The sequence below is a fragment of the Hemicordylus capensis genome, chromosome 7 (assembly GCF_027244095.1).
Source record: "Hemicordylus capensis ecotype Gifberg chromosome 7, rHemCap1.1.pri, whole genome shotgun sequence".
Lineage (NCBI taxonomy): Eukaryota > Metazoa > Chordata > Lepidosauria > Squamata > Cordylidae > Hemicordylus > Hemicordylus capensis.
In genome coordinates, this window is record NC_069663.1 from 27,399,247 (window position 1) to 27,420,904 (window position 21,658).

Below are 21,658 nucleotides of genomic sequence, written 5' to 3' on the forward strand. Positions count from 1 at the left end.
GCCGTAGGGTCTGATCTTCTCTGAGCGCGCACGCGAGCGCGCCCTCTCTCTCGCCCCGCCCACTCCCTCGGGCGCTCGCCGCGTCGCACTAGCCGACCCCGCCCCCTCGCCTGTGCCGGCGCGCGCCTGTGCAGCAGCCGCTCGCCGCCCCCCCTCCGCCGGGCCGGGCTGCGCGCGCACCCACGCGGCGGTCTCGCGCTCCCTGCCCCCCGCCTCCCTCCCTCGCTCCAGCCGCCGCCGTCGCTGCCGCCTCCGCCCGCCGGGAAGGAGAACGAAGCCTCCGCCGCCTCCGCCATTACCGCAGGCCGCGCTCGCCTCGCCGGGACCGGAGGGAGGAAAGGGGCGAGGGGAACATGGCGCCGCCTCCGCCTCCTCCTCCTCCCGCTGCCGCCGCCTCTGGCCCTTCTTGGCCGCCCCGCCCCGAGAGCCCGGCCCGGGCCCGCCGCCGCCCCGGTAGGTCTCCTCGCAGCGGCCCCGGTTCCCCCTGGGGAGGGGGAGGGGAACAATGGGGGGGAGGCGGCGCCCCTCCCCCCGCCGAGCCTGCCCTCCCGGGAGGAGGGACGGGGCGGGGCGGGCCCCCACTCACCCCAGCAGGCGAGGATTTGGGGTGGGGGAGAGGGAGTGGGCCGCGGGGGGGGGGCGCCACTCGGAGAGAGACCTGCGCCGGGAGGGAAGCGCCGCAGAGAAAAGACCCTTCCCCGGGAGGGGGGAGGGGCGGGGGAGCTGCTGCTGCTGCTGCTGAGGGAGGGGGAGGGGGAGACAGAAGGACCCCCCCGCGGCCGCCTCCTCCCGTGCAATGTCTTCCTTCCCCGCCGCCCCCATAATAAGGTATCTAGAGGAGGGGAGGATGGGCGGAATCGGTCTCCTCTGCGGGAAGGGAGGCGGAGAAATAGAGAGCCCCCCCTCGGTCCCCCCTGCCCCATCTGGGCTCTTCAACTGGGGGGGGGGCGGGGGCTGGGCGAGTCTTCCTCCGCCGCCCCTTGCATAGATTTGCCAGAGGTAGAGACTCTCTCTCCCCCCACCCCCCCATCCCTGCCAGAGAAGGATGGGGCTGCCCCATTGGCGTAGAGAGTGAGGGTAACAGATTCCCTCTCTCCGAAGGAGGCCGGTGCAGCAAAGGCTAAAGCGGGGTTTCTCTCAACCCCCCCCCACCCTCTGCCATGGGGAAGCGCTTGGGAGGAGGGGGGCTGGACAGAGCACCTTGCAGTGGCCGGGGGTGGGTGCTTGGTCAGTGCTTGAGAGAGAGAGTTAAGCCAAGCCGGGCAGGCAAGGGGGAGTCATCCTTGCACCCCCGGAGAGCTCAAGGGACAGTCTCCCTCCTGCTTTTCTGAATGTGTGGGGGGAGCCTGGGTTTTTGGAATGGGGAGGACAGGCCGCTGTGGTAGGGCTCAAGGAAGAGGTCTGTGCAGGAAGACCTGTGCCAGCATCCTCCTGGCTGCGTCCATGTTGTGCAGAGGTTGGGACTCTACCCACTTCTCTGGGGTGCTCCTGCCCTCCCACACAAGGATTTGAGGGACATGACAGAGGGGACCAGTGGCCATATGTTGTGGTTGCTGTCCTCAGCTCGGTCCACTTGGTAGTGTAGACACTCTGCTCCTAATTGTGAAGCAGTTTGGCTGTGGTGGAACCATACCTTAAGAGGAAAGAGCTTCAGTGAGGCCGGGAAGTGGACCCCTTTCAGCAGGCGAGCAGATTCCCCCCAATCTAATAGGGCGTAAGGGTTGTGCAGTTCTGTGTCCTCCTTCCTTTACATCATACATATATTGTTGCTGCTTCCCCCGACTCTTCTTTTGTGCATGGCATTATGTTCAACATTTAGGCATTGAGAGCAGCAACATTGAGTTGTCATGCTTTCGTGCCTTCCTGTATAGGATTCTGGGAGGGATGAGAGATCCCTGTCATTTCTCTCTCGCTCCCATGCAGTGCTCCTCATCCCAGCTTTCTGAGCAATGGCACGTTTCTGCCATATGTATTGAAATGTGCTTCTTAATTCTATTGGAGAGAGAATTCGACCTCATCGCTCTGTTTACAGGAACATACTAGTATCCAGAGCTAAAATTCCACAAGTGGGACACTTCTGACTGTTCGTGCACAAAGGGATTACCCCTTGCCTCTGTAGCCTCTTTCATCTCTGCCAAGTCTGCTCCTGAGGGTCTCCCAAATATGTATTTTTTTTGAGATGCAGGCCGCTGCAAAGCTAATCGTTGAAAATTGCACACACACCCAAGTCTGGATTTTACACAGAATGCTTTTTTTTTTTAAGTAAAGTGTATTAAGAGTATTTTAATTAAATAAAACCTCTTGAAGATGGTGTATCTGATTATTGATCATAAAGTTTCTTCTTCTGCTTCCGCTCTTGAAGATTTATTTTTACATTTTATATCCTGCTTTTCCTCCAAGGAGCTTAGAGCGGTGTACTCGGCAGCACATATACTAAAAATTGGAACTATACTTAAGTTTCTCCTCACAACAACCCTGTGAAGTAAGTTAGGCTGAGAGAGAAGTGACTGGCCCAGAGTCACCCAGCAAGTATAATGGCTGGATGAGTCTTCCCAGTCCTAGTCCAGCACTCTAACCACTACACCACGCTGGCTCACTCTTGAAGATGAGTGGAAGATGAATACTCTCTTCCATTGTAAGTGCTTACTGCTGCTTTACACTTGGACTCCCAGGGTAATGTCAGAATAAAGTCCTGTATTTATATAAAAATGTCTGAAATAAAAGGAAAAGGAGGAACAGCACATTAGAGAATATTACCTTCTTCTCTGAGACTTTCCCTATAATATTTATTTGTTCCACTTTCTCAGAGTTGTGTTTTTCCTCCTCCACATCATTGAGGGAACTCAAAGCTTTTGTTACCACCAAGCCTTGAACCCTCATGTCCTATGTAAGGTAAAGTGTGCCGTCGTGTCGATTCTGACTCCTGGCGCCCACAGAGCCCTGTGGCTTTCTTTGGTAGTATACAGGAGGGGTTGACCATTGCCTCCTCCCGCACAGTATGAGAGGATGATGCCTTTCAGCACCTTCCTATATCGCTGCTGCCTGATATAGAAGAAGCGGGGATTCAAACCGACAACCTTCTGCTTGTTAGTCAAGCATTTCCCCGCTGCGCCACTTACGGTGGTTCAAGTCCTATGTACCTCTTTTATTTTGTTCTCTCCTGAAAGTGGGTGAAGCTGTCTAGTTAAGAGCAATGGTTTGGTTTGGTTTTTAATGCAAAATCTATTCCCAATGATTTCACTGGGCTAAGTTTTTATTTTCTGGCTATAATATGTAAGGATGCCATTTCTCTCTCTTTCCCTGCCACTATACATGATTAGGCCGAGTATATTCAATGTTGAGGGTCGTGGTGGAACTCCTTTTCCTATCTGACTTTGAACTTCCCTAATAATCTGAGAGAGGGAAGATTTTCAAGCATGGAAATCTCAAATTATTTCAGTACTTAACATTTTTCTGCTTGTTGCCTTGTGCAAAGTTGAAATACAAGAGACAGGTAAAGGTAAAATGTGCCAGCAAGTTGGTGTTGACTCCTGGCACCCACAGAGCCCTGTGGTTATCTTTGGTAGAATACAGGAGGGGTCTTCCATTGCCGCCTTCTGCACAGTATGAGATGATGCCTTTCAGCATCTTCCTATATCGCTGCTGCCCAATAAGGGTGTTTCCCATAGTCTGGGAAACCCAGTTGGTGTCTCTGCGTTTAGTCATTGTGCTTCGAATGGCCCTCAGCATAGCACAAGGTCAGTAACTTTATTTAGGGAAGCTCCTGGGCTTTTGCAGGTTTTTTTTTTTTTTTTTTTTTTTGCGGGGGGGAGAATTAGAGCATGTCCAGCTCAGTGTTCTCTCTAAGTTCTTTCATCTGTGTGTGGAATGAATTTTTTTCTGGGTGGCAGTATCAAGGCACTGTGTGTGCACCTGCATTCAGAATGGGGCCTTCTTGATTCAACCTGAGCGGGATCTAAAGTTAACTGAGCGGACATCAAAAAACATGTGAGCATGTGCACGCCTTAGAGGGAACACTGGTCCAGCTCATTAGAAGTTAGTAAAATACTTAATACATATTGAATATTGTAAACCAGTAAAGTTAAATTCTGATAATAAGATTGGAGACAAATACTTTGTGTTGTTGTAGGAAGTTCTTGTCTGCCTGCTGAGTTAAGTTTCTTCAAATGCTCATTTTTAAAGTGCCGGGTGCCTTGAGTAAGGAACTTGTTTGTAACGGTGGTTCCTGAGGTCTAAGTCCAGTTATAAGTTTTTGTACTATTACACACAGAAAAATAAACTGGATTTATAACCTTGGTACCAACAGAATCTGACCATTTGAGTCATGACAAGCTCCAAGGGAATTCTCCTGTAAAGGACGTTTCAGTACAAAACAATTAATCATCTCTTGTTTCAAGCATTGCTTAAAATTTACAAATGGGTATGCCTATATGTAATCCTGCGTACCATTGAATATGTGCTGGGTCAGTCACCAAACAAAAATGTTCCTTTGTGATTCAAGTCAAAATAATTTTGATCCCTTGGGCAGTCATGAGATTTTGATTGTAAATAGTGCTGGCGAAATCTTAGCAAAGACTAAGAGTGCATGTACACCATTAGCTGAGTTTTTTGTAAAGCTGGTTAATTACAGTCAGTAGGAAATTAATTTGATCCTGAAAGGCCTTTTAGATTCATCTGCATCTGAGTGCTGAGTTGCAAGGCGTTCTGGTCTCAAGAATTGAAGTTTGTTCTCTTTTTAGTGAGTTCTGAAAATATTGCCAAGAGCAGATTTTCAGGATGTGGCAGTAAATAGCAATTTTTTTCTGCACACATTGTGGACTGAAGCCTTGGACCTGGCTTTTTACCACCATTCACATTCTTAGCGAGAAGTGTGAGTGTGTGTTCCTCTGTGAGATCATTTTACATAACAGAGCAAGTAGAGCTGACCCCCCCCTGCCCCCACCAGTGCTCCCAACCTAGATAACTGCCTTGGTAGAGGCTGCTCCTTTTCCATGCTGAGAGTGAAGAAGGAAATTCAAAGCAAATGATATATGTACATTTGCTTTTGTTCGTGTATTGATGGCTTCAAAAACCCTTGGAGGTAGCGTTTTCTGTGATGTGTTATGTATGCCTGTTGCTGAGGTTCTTTGTCTCAAAGAAGATGTGCGTTCTGCAAAGGTTCAGCATTTTTTCTTACCAGTAGCTCAAGCAGGTAAAACTGAGGTGCTGAGCCAAGAGAATTAGTATATTGTTTCAACTCATCTTTGTGAATGTAGCTTCAGTGCTTGAAAGCCAGCAAGGTTAGTAGACCTTTAGCATTCTTAGATTATGCTACTAAATTTTCTTTAATCATGTTTGGACAATGCAAATGATTGGTTTTTGTGTTTCAGATAGAAATTTACACATGTGTTAGGGACACTTTATCATTTGCCTTTGTAGCTTGTGCCTCAGCTCTTAATATGTTGACTTGGAAGTAAGTGCAGTTGTTCTCAATAAGCATGCAGGTTAAGCATGTTTAAATGTAAAAGTGTTTCATATTGAGTCATTTTTGACCATGTCCTCAAATAGCACTGCATGAATAGTTTGAATTGCTGTGTTTCAGGAAAAAACTTAACACTTTGTGAGTGTTCCTACTCCTGTTGATTTATTATTTTTAGCCATAGAACTGGCTGCTTGCAGATTTATTACAGCAGAGAGATTTTTATGTACTCTGTAATCCCACGATTAGGTTTTTATTTTTGAAAGATGGTGGAGTATTTTCAGCGTTAAGTATCCTCTTGAACCATTCTAATGTCATTGTCTGAAATATCCTGCTTATTCCAGTCTCCCCACCTTTCCTTTTGTTAAAATTGAGTTCCTTTCCTTTCCTATACACTTATCAAGAAACCTCTTGCTTGAGGCTTGCTCTCTTATTCTGACATAGCATAGTCATTGTGTGCTGATGGATAACTTGCACACTTTTCCTCTTGCCTTGTGTTTTTAAATACAAATGGAATCCCTTGCATTAGTGAAGTTACTTGGAATTAGGTACAAATGTTCTGCCACTTACAACTCAATTGTATTTATATTTATCGAAGTCCTTGGTATTGGATCATAGACAGGCAACTTGTTCAATACTGGGGGACACATTTGGGAAATATTAGAAGTTGGAGAGATGCCACTCAGCATATTTTAAATACACAACATACATGACAAAAGTGTGTTGGGTCATTATAATGGACAAACATGCTGCTCACTGGGATAACCAAGAGCTTTGTCATTGCAAATGTTTTGAATCCTAGTTAGGAACATAGGAAGCTGCCATATACTGAGTCAGACCATTGGTCCATCTCGCTCAGTATTGTCTACCCAGACTGGCAACGGCTTTCTCCAAGGTTGCAGGCAGGAATCTCTTTCAGCTCTATCTTAGAGATGCTGCCAGGGAGGGAACTTGGAACCTAGATGCTCTTCCCTGAGCAGCTCCATCCCTTAAGGGAAATACCTTACAGTGCTCACACTTCGAGTCTCCCTTTCATATGCAACCAGGATGGACCCTGCTTAGCTTAAGGGGACAAGTCATGCTTGCTACCACAAGACCAGCTCTCTTCCCTTCTGCCAGCTCTGTTCTGTCAGCTAGTGTATTGAGACTTGAAAATAAGAAATGGATATTTCAGCCTGGGAAAATCTGAACCACCTGATTTCCTAAAATATGCTGCTATTGTCAACAAAACCTGAAATGGAACAAAACAAACAAAAACAAGCTAAAAATCCCCACAGTGGTTCAGAGAACAGTTTTCAGTCAGCTGGAGCTGAACTCAAATCTAACATATCTTGATTGCCTTGATCAAGAATGAGAACTGAACCCTAAACATAAAAAGTGGTAACTTATTAAAAATAAGTGGCTTAGTAATCAATTGTATGATTGTTTTATTTCCTGCATTTTTAATCTTGTTTGCAAAACCCTCAAAACATTAAAAATAGCTGAAAGTAGTTTCCCCCCCTCAAGTTAAATACTTGATTCACTTTATAGAGGTACAATGCATCTGATGAAGTGGACTGCGGTCCACAAAAGTCTGTGCTTAAATGAATTTGTTGATATTTAAAGTGCTACAATGTGCAGCAAAAACACAGCTACCCTTCTAGAAATTGCAAGCAAGCGTTCAGTATTACTCTATGTGAAATGCATTTGTTCAGAACTGTGAACTGGTTACTGAACCACTTTTTAAAGTTTGTTTTGAATTGGAGAGTTTAAAAAATAGTGATGAACTTGAACTGGAATTGAACCCCAATTTTTAATGGTTTCATTCTGATTTCTGCATAGGGTTCACCTCAGTCCTGGCTGTGGATGTTCCTTATTTTACTGAGCTTTTCAAGCACAGTGGTTCAGTTAAGATATAATGCCCAACTGATTTGCCAGTTATGTGAATGTACCCTGTGCTTGTATGCTTCCTCCTCCCCTTATGGATTCTGATTTCCCTTCCTTATGATTACATCTAGAGTTGATGAACTGTGGTTTGTTAAATTATAAGTGATAGGGGAAATTGGAGCATGCCAAAAAGGAAGAAGGCAAGAAATGTAGCACCAACCCATCAATTGATGTGGTTTGTGAACCTACCCAGGAGTTGTCCCTCTGATTTTTTTCATCTCTGTGTGGAATGAGTATTGTTCTGAGCAGCAGTCTCAAGGCAGTGTGCGCGCACCTGCATTCAGAATGGGGCCTTCATGATTCAACCTGAGCGGGATCTAAAATGAACTGAGTGGGCATCCAAAAACTTGTGAGCACGTGCACATGCACATGCCTTAGAGGGAGCAGTGCTACCCAGACTTAAAGTTTGTCAGTGTATTCATGAGATCCAGTTTGTGTGTGCATACACAAATTGGAGCAAATAAAAATGGCAAGAATAAGTTCAGTTTGCTCTGCTCTGAGGCCTGATAGGCCTCTTTAGGAGGGGAATCTTGAAGTTGTGCCATCACCCCAGAAAACATCCTTCCCTTCAGGGTCAATACAAAGAGCTAGGCTTCCCCAAATGATTTTTAGAGGGGTTCATATTGGGGTAGATGCTTTCTAAGATTTGCTGGTTCCAAACCATTTGGGCAACCTTGCAAACAAGTTACAAAATGTATAGATTGCAATAGATTATAAACATGTCGTTATCAGGTCACTTCTAGCTCCTTGTATTTATTCAGGGAAGTAATGGAAATCCAATCATGGTTGGTAGTGGGTTTTTTTTGTTTTTTTAAATGAGGGTTTGCTTCTCCCTCTGGGGAAATGAGAGTGATCTTACTGCAGGAGAATAAAAGAAAAAAATGTGTCATGTAGTCTTTCCCCCTTTCAAACTGTTTTGTTTACACCGATTTAATTTTCACAAAGTATAAATCAGTCATATCCAAAAGTAACATGTTATTTAGCTTGTTTAGATTTATTGTGTATTTCTGTAAATATAGTTACTGTTGTGTTTCTCTAAAGGAAAGCTTTAAAATATTTTTTAATCTCTTTCTGTGGAAAGGTCGAAGGTATTTGGTTTCTCTTGGTCTTGTATATGAGAGAGAATAATTATGAAGGAGTTGGCAACATTGCACTGATTTGTAGAACAGGGATGAGGAAGATGTGTCCTGTCAAACATCTTATGCTTGCAATAATTCAGCCTTTTACTTTGGAAATATGTTTCTTGCAGAGTGAATTGAGTTTTAAATAATAAATTCTAATCAAGCTTCCAACTTTGTAATTTATTTTGCTGAGTGTGTCACATACCAATTAAAACATAACCATTTCTTGCTAAATAAGAACTTTTATACTACCCAGAAGCATAATCTAGAATCTGTGGCCGTGCAGGCCTTATGCCTCTTGCACTGAAGAATTTATATCTGCATAGAGGAACAATTGTGAAATTAAAGATTTCTGTTTGTCTAAATATTAATAAACTGAACAATAATAAACATAGAAAATATGGTTTAATTCTGGATTAATCTTTTTTCATAGAAAGGCAGGCTTTAATTCAGAGGATTTGATAGAGGGGCATGGATTCAATTTTAAGAGATTTTGGCTACAATTCAACTGAGGTGACTATTGAAAACCATAAGGTGAATGTGACTACCATCCATTGGTTTCAGTGTGATTGCTAGTCATGATTAATTTTAAATGGCTTGGGGCTTATTAGACCTTAATGTGTTTGCACTATAGGGACATATTTTAAACCAGGTTATTTTTAAAGATAACATATAATGGACACTTTAAAATATGCTTTAAATGTTTTACCAAATAAAATATATTTTAATAAACTGATTTTATTTTATTATTTAACCCATTTTTATCCACCCTGTTTTCTAGCCATTTTGAATATAGAGGGAAGCATGGTAATGTGACAGCAAAAGACTCAAAACAAGCTAAATAAAAAGGAGCTATTAAGTAGTGAGTAGAGATCAAGACTGCTGTGGTCTAAGCCTGGGTTTTCCTTTTGAGTGCAACAATTTTGAGATAAAACTTTAACAGAAGAAAGCACTGTGTATTTTAGTTGTAATTCTGCTGCAGGTGGCTGAAATATTTGGGGCCTTCAGTGCTGCAGAAGCTTCCCAAGAGTAGGTGTGTGTATTTCTAAGCCATGATTTGTATAGCAGCTAGGAGGCTATAAAAGCCTTGGCGGTAATTGTCATTATAAACTGATGAGATAAGACTGGGTGTGAGGCAAACATAAGCTCCTCATCAAAGGTTATTTCTGGGTGATGTGATGCTGCTACAGTGATGGCTTCTAATGGCCTGAACATTCCACCCCTCCCCGCTGGCACAAGCTGTATTAGCAAAACAATGTAAATGAATAACTTGTTAAAAGGAGGTATTGGCACAATATGAAATGTGTGTCTCAAAGAGCAACTGCTTAATAAGAACTGCTTTGCAGGATCTGACCAAGGTCTAGCATTCTGTTTCCAGCAGTGACCAGCCAGATGCTCCTGGAAGCTTACAAGCAGGCCATGAATGCAGTGGCCGTCTTTTTTCTCCTCAGCATCTGGTGTTCATGGGTGTCTGTCTTCTGGACATGAAGGATCCATTTAGATATCTTGGCAAATAGGGAACCATAGACCACCATGAGTTCATCAATTCTTTTCTAGGTTGCTAGAGCCGGTGGGCTGCAAAGGCCAGTCTAGTTGGGGTTAAATTTGCTTGTCTCAGTACAGCATTGTTCAGTGAAGGCCCAGGTAAGCTTTTGCATTGAGAGAGGTTAGAATGGCATTTAGTAACACATTATCTTGACATATCAGTGTTATGCCAACCTCACTGCATGTGAGCAAAAATTGGGATTTGAGATGTCAGCATGCAGAGCATGCACCTTTTAAAAGAATGGCCAAGAGACTTACATAAGAGCCCTTTCAGCTGGACTCTAGTTAAAGATTTTGGCATGGTTAAAACATAATACCAAACGATAGCCTAATGCTGTGGAAAGAGCCTAAGGGAGTCACGGGCTCACACGCTCCTCCCTCCCTCTACTCGCCTCTCACTTGAGGAAAGCTTTGGCTTCCACTCTTAAGAACAAACCACTGCTCCTGTTCAGGTTTGTGGGTTTGTTAACTAGCTGTAGTTAGAACAAGCCAGGACATCAAGCAATGATTTGAGATCTGGACTTATTCTAACCCACAGTTCCCCAAGTTCATATGTAAGGGGAAGCTGTGGTTTGTTCTTAAAGTGAAAGCAAAAGCATTCACACTCCTCCTCCCTTCTGCAGTTCTCTTAGAGGTATTCATGTAGTGTTCAACCAAGGTTTAGTGTTGTGTCTGATCCAGGCTTATGTTTCTAATGATACTGGGATAAACTGTAATGAGCAATACTACTGATATTCTTGCAAAACAGCTGAAATTTTATTTTTTGTTTTCAAATTCTCTCTCAAATCATTATACATTGAACAGAAGGCAATGTTCATAGCAGAGAGAGAGTGCGGGTAGAGGTCATGGTGATGTCATATGCTATTAAATGTAAACTTCAAGAGGTAAAATAAAATCTGCTTTTCTTGCTTGCAGTATCTTTATCTCCTTGGCTATCATCGCAACTGACAGCAGTAACTGTTCTTTGTTCTGTCTTCCACAGTTGTTGGGTTTTTTCGTTTCGCTCACTTTAATGCAGAATATGGAAGTTTAGCCGCATATTTGGGTTTGCTTGCTTTGCATTGTATTAAATGAAACAGACTGGATAACTTTGAATTTGCTTAGTTCATGAATACTAGTCCTCTTCGTTGACCCAGGTGTTATGTAACTCTCCCAACCCCTGTAGTTAAAGGCTCTCATGAGCAGCTGGCTCATGAGTTAACTAGGATGAGCCACTGGTGCTTCCAGATATACCAAACCAAATATACCCATTGAGTTGGGAATACACATTGCTTTATTGTTCCAGGGGAATAAGGCATGCCAAACACGATATGATGCCTTTAAGTTTTAATTGGATTCAATTAAAAGATAATCCATTTAGATTTTTGCATCTGAAAATTAGGTTAAGTAGTCTTTCTCAGATATAGTAATGAAGTCTGTCTTAAAAACAACAAGTTTATCATCTACAGCTTTGAAAGAAATGGTACTTTTCCCCACTCCCTCAGTTATCTGATGTCTGATGCATTCACTTCTGGGTTTGTTTGTTCCATGTGTCTGTAGGGAGGACCTCTATGTGAGGAACTAACTATCAGAGCTGTTCATTTGGTTGGAGGGGTCACAGCTTAGTGCTCTGGGATGTCCCCATCTTTCCTTTCCTTCTCGGGAGCTGCATTTTGCCATTGAAACACGGTCAGTAGTGCTGTGTAAGCCGGCTGAGTTTTTTCCAGTGAGAGACAGGAACTGACGGTTACGCTTGTCTCCTGTGCAGCAATGGAAGCTTTCTTGCTGCTGACAGTCAGTTGTCTTTATGCCTGACCAAATGACTTGACTGTCTGCACTTCCATGATATGGAGAGAAATCATGATAGGCGATTTTAATGTAGGTGCTCTTGGCCAAGGTTTGGTATGTATTGCAAACAGCAGATGAAAATGTGCACTGGAATTTATTTGCTATACTGTATATTTTATTGAATCCTTCAATTCTATTAAAAATTTAAATTATAGAATAGAGAATGCCATAGACATTATATTGTTTTGTGGCCTGTTGCATTTTCATTTCTACTTTGTATTGTGTATTTATATATTGTATCATTTAGTTGGCATTTGTCTCGAGAAAGGCTAAGGTATTTTGACCCCCCCCTTAACAGTACTATCTGTGCCCCGTGTTCAAACATGAAAGGCAAATGGATCATTTTGGTAGCTGCTTCACATCTTTTGGGGACCTCCCTTCACCCCAGATAATTCACCAAGCCTGTTTGTTTTCCTGAGGCACTGAAGATGCTTCCATTTGGGTTTGGATTCAATGGCAGCAGGATGATATTGTGCACTATACGAGGCTCTCTTCTAGTTCTAAACCTTGATCTTCTCCAGATTAATCTCTTCTGCCACATAAGTGTCTTCATCTTGGTGAACAGTTCAGTGCCAGGTGACTGTAGGAAAACCTAAATTTTCACAATAGTGCGCTTTGCTCATAATCCCAATATTAGGTTCTGTGCTCAGAACTGTTCATGTCGAAGTCTGTCAATTTTGTATAGACCCTAAGGTGCTTCAGGCATTCTTTCCCTAGTATGAGGGAGGGAAGAAGCCAAGTGCTCATGTCTTAAACATTTTGGGCTGAAGTGGAGCTTGGCTCAGTCTTTGAGAACCTGCACTCATTTTGTGGATCTAAAGGCAAGTATCTTGCTGATCTATAAACATCCTAGAAGGCCATGTTTCCGTCTTATTGGTAACATGCGAAGAAAACTCAGATGATTATGATCATGAACTCTGAGATTGGAAGTGCAGCTATTTTATTAGGTGATTTCTTTTTGTTGGTGGGTGGGTCCTAAATCATATTGGCTGTGCTCAAAGATTTTTAGGAGAATTTTTGATTTCTGGAAAATGTCAGTCTCTTATTCATTAGCCAAGCTGTTAGCGGATTTAGTTCAGACTGCTGGGAACTTCTTGATTTTAAGTCTGTCTGAAATAGAAGGGAAGCAGAAGTAATACTTTTGTGCAGCACCCATTAATTTCCATGGGGTTTGTGCAGGTAACATTCCCCAGTGGATTGCCCCCTTTCTCTGTAACTTGGCTGTTAAATTTACAGCTTTATTTGAGAGGCCAAATGCTAGCTATAACTGGTTAGAATGGCAGAAGACAAGCATTCTTTGCAACAGTAGAGTTACCTGCCTCTCTTCAGAACATCTTTCTCCACTGAAGATACTCCTGGAGATGTGAAAGGCAGAATATGAGGTCCTGAGATCCTGTTTAACTAGAGGCTAGATCTCCCCCCCCCCCCGCCCCGTGTGTGTTTTTAATGACCCAGCTGGAGAGAGAGTCCAGGCTGCTTGGCTACTCTCCAAGTCTTCCACCATCTGAGCTGTTAGATGCTTCGAAGTGTTCTGATACCACAGTGATGGGGCTTTGCATGAGCTGTAGAATGTTTCACATTATTTGCTTGATTGTTATATGTTTAAAGCCCAGTTCTGGTACTCCATCTTTAGCTTATAATAAGCCATTCTTTGTATTGAACAATGGTGCCAGAACTGGATCTTCAGATTTTCTCTTACTACTTGGATTTTGGTAAGAGAACTAGATTTCCATTGCTAGTGACAGATACGCTTAACTTGATAGCCTGTGCCTGCTTAGTTTTTCCTAATACAGAAAACGGAAGAAAGCCTTGTTTCTTAGTCCATGTAACTGTGCAAGGTGAAAACATAGATGACAAAAAACTAGTGTTCATTTTGAAAAGAAAAAGTATGACCGTATGTGTGGTGTGCTATGTAGGACATTATTTGAAATGAGCCTAGTTAGAATTAATGATAGTTGCACAGCAGCAGTGCCTTTTACTCTCTAAGTAGTTGAGCAAAGCGGGAAGAGTTGAGGAGGTGATGACAAACCTCCGAGCTTGGGGTGGGTGGGAGTGTGTATGCCCATGCAACTGAATTGGCATCCAAAGATACCCAAGGCCTACAAAGGGAATTCTTAGCATTCCTTTTTGGTGATACAAAAGATTTGCAAAACCCTGTTAGTAAAAATAGCACTTTAAAGATTGAACACCCACTGCGATGTCCACTGTAGCAGTGGCATACATCTAAGAGAACTTTGATATATTTTCAGATGTATTTATTTATTTATTTGAAATCTTTATACCCTGCTCCTCCAGTGCAATACTGTTTGGGGCTGCTTACAACAATAAGAGAGATACAGATACAAGTAATAAAAATTTTTTTAAGTCAGACTAAAAACAATTATTAGGTTCAAATTAAAACTGTAATTTTTCCTCAACTAAAATATTTGTCTTGGAATGGGAAGTTTATTTTTAATAAGATCACTTCAACACAGGTGGAAAACATTTGTGCTCTCTTTCTCTCCCCTTGTTATGCATTTCTTATCCCCAAACCTCGTACACACCATTCCTGACTTCTGTAGTTAACCAATGTGGCTGAAATGTTTCTTGCTCTGCTTCATCCAAGAGTATGTGTTGGAAATGGTGGGAAGACACACACTTTACCCACTCTGAGTACAATAGGATAATTAATATTAATATAAATAGGAACAGTAACACAATACATTTATTAGAACAGTGAGCAAGCTTTCAAATTTTGCACAATTATTTTTCAAGCTTGATGCTACCAGAGGTGCCCAGCTTTGGCCCTCCAGCTTTTGCTGGACTATAGCTCCCATCATTTCTTACTGTTGGCTGCTATGACTGGGGAGTATGGGAATTGTAGTCCAACAACAGCTGCAGGGCTGAAGTTGAGCACCCAAGTGCTAAACCAAAGATAGGGTAGTAAAAAGGGAAGAAGAGAATGCTTTCAAACAGCAGATGTTATGATTCATGTTAACTTTGGTGGGTCCCATGGACCTTCTGATACCATCATGGTCCACTGAAGCTTTATGAAATAGCAGGCTTTAGTATGCCTGTTGGAAAGATCTAAGAATTGTGAAGACTGTCCATTCTTTCTCAGGGGAGGATTCCCATGTGTGGAATTTGCAGGGTTTGGCTTGGTTGGCCACGTGAGTGGAAAGCCCCAGGATAAGTGAGAGAAGCATAAAATGCTCCATCACTGCTAGCATAGATATTTCCCTTTTTCTGTTTCATTTACCATTTTTAATTAACTGTTGGCAAAGACAGGGAGCTTTGTTGCTTGAAGAACAAAGCAGTCAGACAGTGTCCCATCTGCTGGTCTAGGATGCAAACTAGGAGGTGAGAGAAGTTCCCCTTTATTCCCATTAATAAGCAGTCCAAGAGGAAGCTGTTCTTTGACTGGATAACAGGAACAGAGAACAGCGCTCTCTTCCTTGCACATTGTTCTAAGAAGTTGAGTGGCAATGCTGCCTCGTGAAAGGAAAAGCTATATCAGGATTTGGCTACTTTACCTGGTAGCAGGATGTCCCTCTATACCACCCCATAACTACTTTATCTTACTATATTTGGGCAGGATACAAAGCAAGTCCCATTGAAATGGAGTTTAAGTTTGTCATGTCTCACTTAGTTCAGTGCTGCTTAGCTATAACTTACTCTGGATCCTGTCCCTTGACTTTTAGCCTACTTTCCAGTAGGCTTATGAGATCACCCGGTATTCCGTGTGTGTGCACCCCCCTCAACACCGCAACACCTGGACCAGTATGAATCAAATCGGGTACAGTTGTAGGGACACATAGGCACCCCTCATTGGTGTAGTTTGTGATTATGTCATCCACCCTGATTCAAGAAGGCGGATGTGTAAACTTTTGAGGTGCAAGTGGGCTAACTTGTGAACTGCCTAAGCAATTTGAGCCAAATTTGCTACAGCTGTAGGGGCACATGGGGAAACCTCAGTGGCATAGTTTGTGATGATGTCATCTACCCCAATCCAGGATGGTGGACGCATGAACATTTGAGGTGCAAGAGATCTAACTTGTGGGCTTTGATTTGAACCAAATTTAGTCCAGTTGTAGATATAGTGAAAGGAAAGTAGGCATATTAGTTCTTACCAGAACAACTTGTTATAATGTGCATGTGTGAATTGGCCCTCAGGCCCCAGAGAAAGCTGTACAGGTGTTCTAAAAGATGGTCCTATTAGACAAAGCTCTGTTTAAGATGAAACTTGAAGGAAGATGTACATCTTCTTATGTCCCAAATTATGGAAGTTGTCTGAAATCATTAGCTGTGCTATTTGTGTGTGCTTCCAAATTTCTTGGAGCTTTTTATGTTTTGACGTTTAACACATTTCCTATTTATAAATTTTTATTTCATGATGTTCATATCCTGCTTTCAACGTAAGTTATGAAAGTGGTTTGCATATTAAAAAAACAGAATTAAAACATAAAACTCGAGTTGCCTTTATGAGCTGAAGACAAGAGTGATGGTTGGATTGAACTGAAACGGCTTGTCGAGAGCAACCCTTCTATGCTTGATTTAAAAGGTGTGCACGACTTTCTGAACACAAATGTGGTCATCCCATCACCACCCTCAGCCAAAAGAGAGCCTTAGAAACCAGATAGGGAGGGCGCCTTGTTTCGCTGACCTCTGCAGCAAAGCATATTCCAGTTGCTAGGCCCAGTCTTTTAGGTGCCAATGTCTACTGGGGGCTTTGTGTATCTTTTTATATCCCTGGTTATGTGTATTGAAGGAATACACACCAGTGAGCAACGCTTGAACATTTTACTTTGGTTAAGAAACAAGATTACGCTTTTTTCCTCATGGAATAAGTGATGCTATCTTGGATGTCTCAAATTGAGTGTAAGGATACAACATCACATTCTCTTGTATGCAATAGTGATGTTATCAGCCCTGGAAATAAAGAACTGGAAGCTCAGAGCAAGTCAAAGCAAGGGGGTATTTGCATAATAGTGTATGTGTGATGTATTTCTAAAACAAAGCTCCATGTGTACCTCTAGCTTTGGCCTTAAATAGATTTGCTGCCTACAGAACTTGTATGCACCATAAATGCTTTGAAAGCTTTCTGCTTTAGCAAAAATCTATGGGTATACAAGTTTTCTCAAAGTAAGAATACTGTTACTTTAATATGTTATTATTGAAGAAAGCTCCATAGTAAGTGAAATGTTAATCTCACTAGAAAGAATTTTTTGAAGTTCAAAGGGTGTATACATGTTTTTTTTAATTTAAATAATCTAATGTTTCTCTTAGTTTTTATCACATAGGTAGCAGGCTTCCCAGGTGGGGCTGTATGAATTTCAGTGGATTCACTGGGATTGCCAAGGCATTCTCCCACTTACTGGAATGTATCTCAATTCTGTTGGGATTTTCAAGGGTCAAAGTATTCCTATTTCAGCCCTCTGAGTTATTGAAAAAGCCATCACAATAAGCTGTGACTGTGGATGATGGAAGTTTTAGTCCAAGAGTTGCAGAGCCTCAAGTTGGGCACCCCTTGTTAGAAAGACCTGGAGAGAGTTTCTGCATTGCAAGACCAGAGTGGAGGTTTTGCAGTCACAGTGCCTGTGTGAGTGGTGCCCATACTTGGTTTTCTTCCTTGTGTCAGTGAATCCCCAAAAGGATCCAGAGATGGGGTTACTTGGGGGTTGGTGTGCATGGCCTATAAGCTCACGCACACCCTCAGTTGAAGAATAGCCCATCTGTTGCCTGAGATTAAACGTTTCAAATCCAGATGGTTAAAAGCTTAAATCAGCCTTTCGAAAGATACAAATGACCCATTTCAGAGATTTTCTTCACTTGAGCCACTGTGGTACAGTGAGAAAATTTACAACTCTGGGAGGAAATCCTTTCCCCATTGTTACACATACAGTATAATCAGCAGACTGAAGCGGCACCCCTTGTGCTGCTGTGCTTCAGGGTCATTTGGTGTTTCTTTTATTAACAGTGATTTCCAACAGTGTTTAATTCTGAACACTAAAGCCAAACCAGACGGAAAACTAACATTAAATACAAATAGCACAGATTTGTTTTGGTAGCAAGCATCCCTTGAATTAGGTTAATTTGTGGTAAGTTTTAAAGAAAGTGCTCAGCTGGGATGTGTTTAACTTTGCAAAAAATGATGTGCAGCAAACAGTGAAGATAATTTGTGAGTTACTTGTGGCAGGGGAACCTTACTGTACCAATAAAACATCCTAATATAAGGTGGTTTTTTCATGGTCCTATTGCAGAATTATCTAGGACTGGCTCTCATTCTGTGCTACTAACTTGTGCTAAGAAGTCTTGGTTCCCACTCATCCCATTTGAACATAAGAACAGCCCTGCTGGATCAGGCCCAAGGCCCATCCAGTCGAGCATCCTGTTTCACAGAGTGCCTACCAGATGCCTCTGAGAAGCCCACAGGCTTGCCTTTCTCCTACATCATACTCGTTGTCTGGAGAATATCCTATGTTTTGTGGGTGTCTTGCATTTGTGATGGGCAGACAAGATCACTGTTTGAGATTTTAATTGATGGTGGCATTCAGTGACATTCCATGGATCAGCTCTTGGAACCATTGAAAGTTAAATTGTACTTCTTCAGCCATCAGTCAATTTAAAAAGTGTTTTGATTAACTAAAAATTTGCCTCTGACTGCTAAGGGAATATATTTTAAATATTTCTGTTCCAATTATTTTTAGTATAGGTGCCATCCAGAGGAGGCATTCCTCCTCCTGACTCTCATCAGGGAATGATAAGATGGTACCTGCTTCAACACCCATGCACTGTCTGAAAACAGTGAGCCCCCCCCCCCGAATTGTTTTGTGTGCAGACTTTAGATTTAATCAGATAATCAGCTGAAACTCATGCCTAACTAGGGTTTTTGGAGTGACAATGTTATTAAATTATGAAAACTATAAAGAATGTGTGTTTCTGGTGTCCCTCTCCTTTCCCCACTAAAATGATTGTTCTGGGAGTAGGACTAATCAGCTCCTATGCTATCACTGGGTCGCTAATATGTGCATGAATTTCACACTTTCACTTTTTAGTTGACTTTAGTGGTGTATTTGATTTTTTTAACACAACTTTTCAAAAATGAGGGGACGGTAAAAAGGAAGTTGAAAGGGAAAGTCAGGAGGCAAATCATTCCAGAAAGCCTGGAACTTATTCAAAAGCACAATACTAGAAGCTCAGTTGGAATGCACAGTCCTCCCTTGCCAACCACAGTTTTACCAACCACGGTTTTGAGTATATGCAAATGGGAAATTGTGACAGGTCTTGCCAACCACGACCTGAGTATCCGTGTTTGGCGAGGTTTTTTTTTTAATTTTGGAGGGGTTTCAGTGATTTTGGGGGGTCTAGAGGTTCAATCTGCTCATTCTTCTCGGTGACCCTTGCTGAACCTGCTGTTCCTTGCCATTTTAAAATGCCTTTGAGTGATTAGTTCATGGAGGACAGGTCTATCAATGGCTACTAGTCTGGTGGCTATAGGCCACCTCCAACCTCAGAGGTATGATGCCTCTGAATACCTGTTGCAGGGGAGCAACAGCAGGAGAGAGGGCATGTCCTCACCTCTTGCTTGTGGGCTCCCCAGAGGCATCTGGTGGTCCACTGTGTGAAATAGGATGCTGGACTAGATAGGCCTTGTGCCTGATCCAGCAGGGCTGTTCTCTTACGTTTAACTTTCTGGGGCTTCTGTTTTGTAGTTTGAGTGTTTGGAGCATTGTTTACTAGGGATTAATAAAAACCTGAAAGTTCTGTTTATCTTGGAGGTACATTTCTATAGGATTGGAATGAAAAGAAGAGCAAGAATGGCAGTTCTTGGGCAATAGGGAAAAATAACCAATGGGTTGGATGTCAGCAAGTGTCTGTATGAATGGAACAGCACTTCCACTTGTCCAAGTGGGATTTCCACAGAATCCCCCCCTCCATTGGCAGCCCCTCTGCACCATACCTCACAATATTTTTGGAAGGCCCCCCTAACCCTCAGGATCAGCTTTTAGGAGGGCAGTGCAATAAGGTGAGGGTGGGAAAAGCCCCATTCCAGTTCTCTAGATCCAAGCAATTATGTTTGTGGAGCAGAAGGGGTGAGGATATAGTAACATAATTTAGCTGGTTATAGAGTTAGTAGATGTTTGGAGCTCTGAGCTCCTTGGAGGAAGAAATAAAAAAATGTTTATCACTTCCTTTTTGTTTCTGACTTGAAATTGGTAGTAGGAAAGTTGTTGACACAGTCACCTGTGCTTACAGTTTCACTCTCAGAAATGCAGCAATTAAACCTAGGCAGAAGAATAACGCGTGTTGATGATGTCCCAAAGCCACTGAGCTTCATTAAGCTTGCTTAAGTATGTTTTTAGCAGATTTGTGACTAAAGTGTCTATAGTAGGAAAGTTCAGTGCCTGACAGGTTTATCTTTTTAAAATATTGTGTTCAGTGAGGAATGTTTACATGGCAGGTTTCCAAATCAGAGATTTTGCTTGCCCTTGTTTAGTTGTATCATCAGTTTGTTGTATGTGTCATTCTGTTTTTGTTGAATGAAAAGCCTCCCACTCCTTTCCTAATGCTGGGACAGCCCCTCTGCTGCCGTTCCCCTGAGGTGCTTGAGTGTGTCAAGCTTGGTAGTCACTTTCCGTAGCCTCCAGCTCTCCTTCCAGTATCAGCAGCCTCGAATCTTTGTGACACAAGCAGTTACAGTTTGTTGTGGTTGATTTGCTGTGAGTGGGAGCTGAAACTGACTGGTACTGGTATTTGATTCTCAGAATCTGGAAGACTGTTCTCCTTTGCCTTGAGACTGCAGCTGGAGTTGCTGCAAAGGTGTAGCTGTCAAAGGACTTTCCAGACTTGGCCTCGAGACAAATGAGTTTCAGCTTCTCTGTGAATGCTTTGCTTCTGGTATGCTGCAGCATGCATCATTCTTGCTGTAGCCCATTACGTGTCGACTGGATAATGCAGAATTGCCACGTCTATTGTGTCCAAAGGTTATGTTGAGCACTCTTCTGCATGAGGATCAGGGGATAAGGAAAGGATTGTGGGACTGCTAGGTTATGTTCCTAGTTTGTAGCAGCATGAAGGACATGGTCTTCTGCACAGAAGGGCTACAGTGCTGCTGTATTTATGCGGAAGGGATCTGTGTCAGCAAAGGCTGTTTATTCCAGCACAAGTACACTTCATTGGATTGCAGAATGGAAAGGAGCAATTTTTTATGGGGCGGCTAACAAAGTTTATTATTAAGGAAGATCAACAATGTCTCTGAGTCAGAGGGTGGCTCGTTCATCAAGGGACTAGGCAGCGGGAACTGATTCTGAGGCCTAAGGACCCTGATGCTAACTCCCCTGCAAGTGTTAGTTTGTGTGTCCTGCAAATCCTAGTTTGAAATGACAATCCCTGACAGTAGTGTGGAAAAACTGTTGTTGGTCTGAGTTTCATAACTCTTAAATATTAAGGCTAGCACATTTTAAATTGTTGTTCTTTCGGAGTGACAATCTAGGCGTTTAAGAGTGTGTGTCTTTTGGAAATGTCAAAAGCCCAGTTCGTCAAAGCATGTCACCTGGAAGAGCTTTGTTGCCAGACTTGACAAACCTCAGATGCCATGGTGCCTAGACTAGGGATATTCAGCGGTAGAATTATTTAATAAAATATTTTTGTCCCAGGGAATCCCGTGTCTGTCCTAAGTATGTTACTTGTAAAGGGAATGAAGAGAGCCCATTTACCTTTCCTCTCCACAGTGTCCATTTCTAAGTTCATTAATTTTGTCAAGTGTCCAATGTTTTGCTTCTGAATTTTTGGTCTGGCTCCT

At 42.7% G+C, this 21,658-nt stretch overlaps 1 protein-coding gene across 2 annotated transcripts in view; it reads left to right on the plus strand.

The window, feature by feature from the left end:
- The first annotated feature begins 84 nt into the window (after window positions 1-84).
- ARHGAP35 (Rho GTPase activating protein 35) overlaps window positions 85-21,658 on the plus strand; it is a 72,922-nt gene continuing 51,348 nt past the window's right edge. The window contains exon 1 of one of the 2 annotated variants that reach the window (XM_053267338.1): window positions 85-453. The gene's annotated coding sequence lies outside the window, so the exon portion shown is untranslated. The remainder of the gene's footprint in view (window positions 454-21,658) is intronic. The other variant, XM_053267339.1, reaches the window with a different exon arrangement.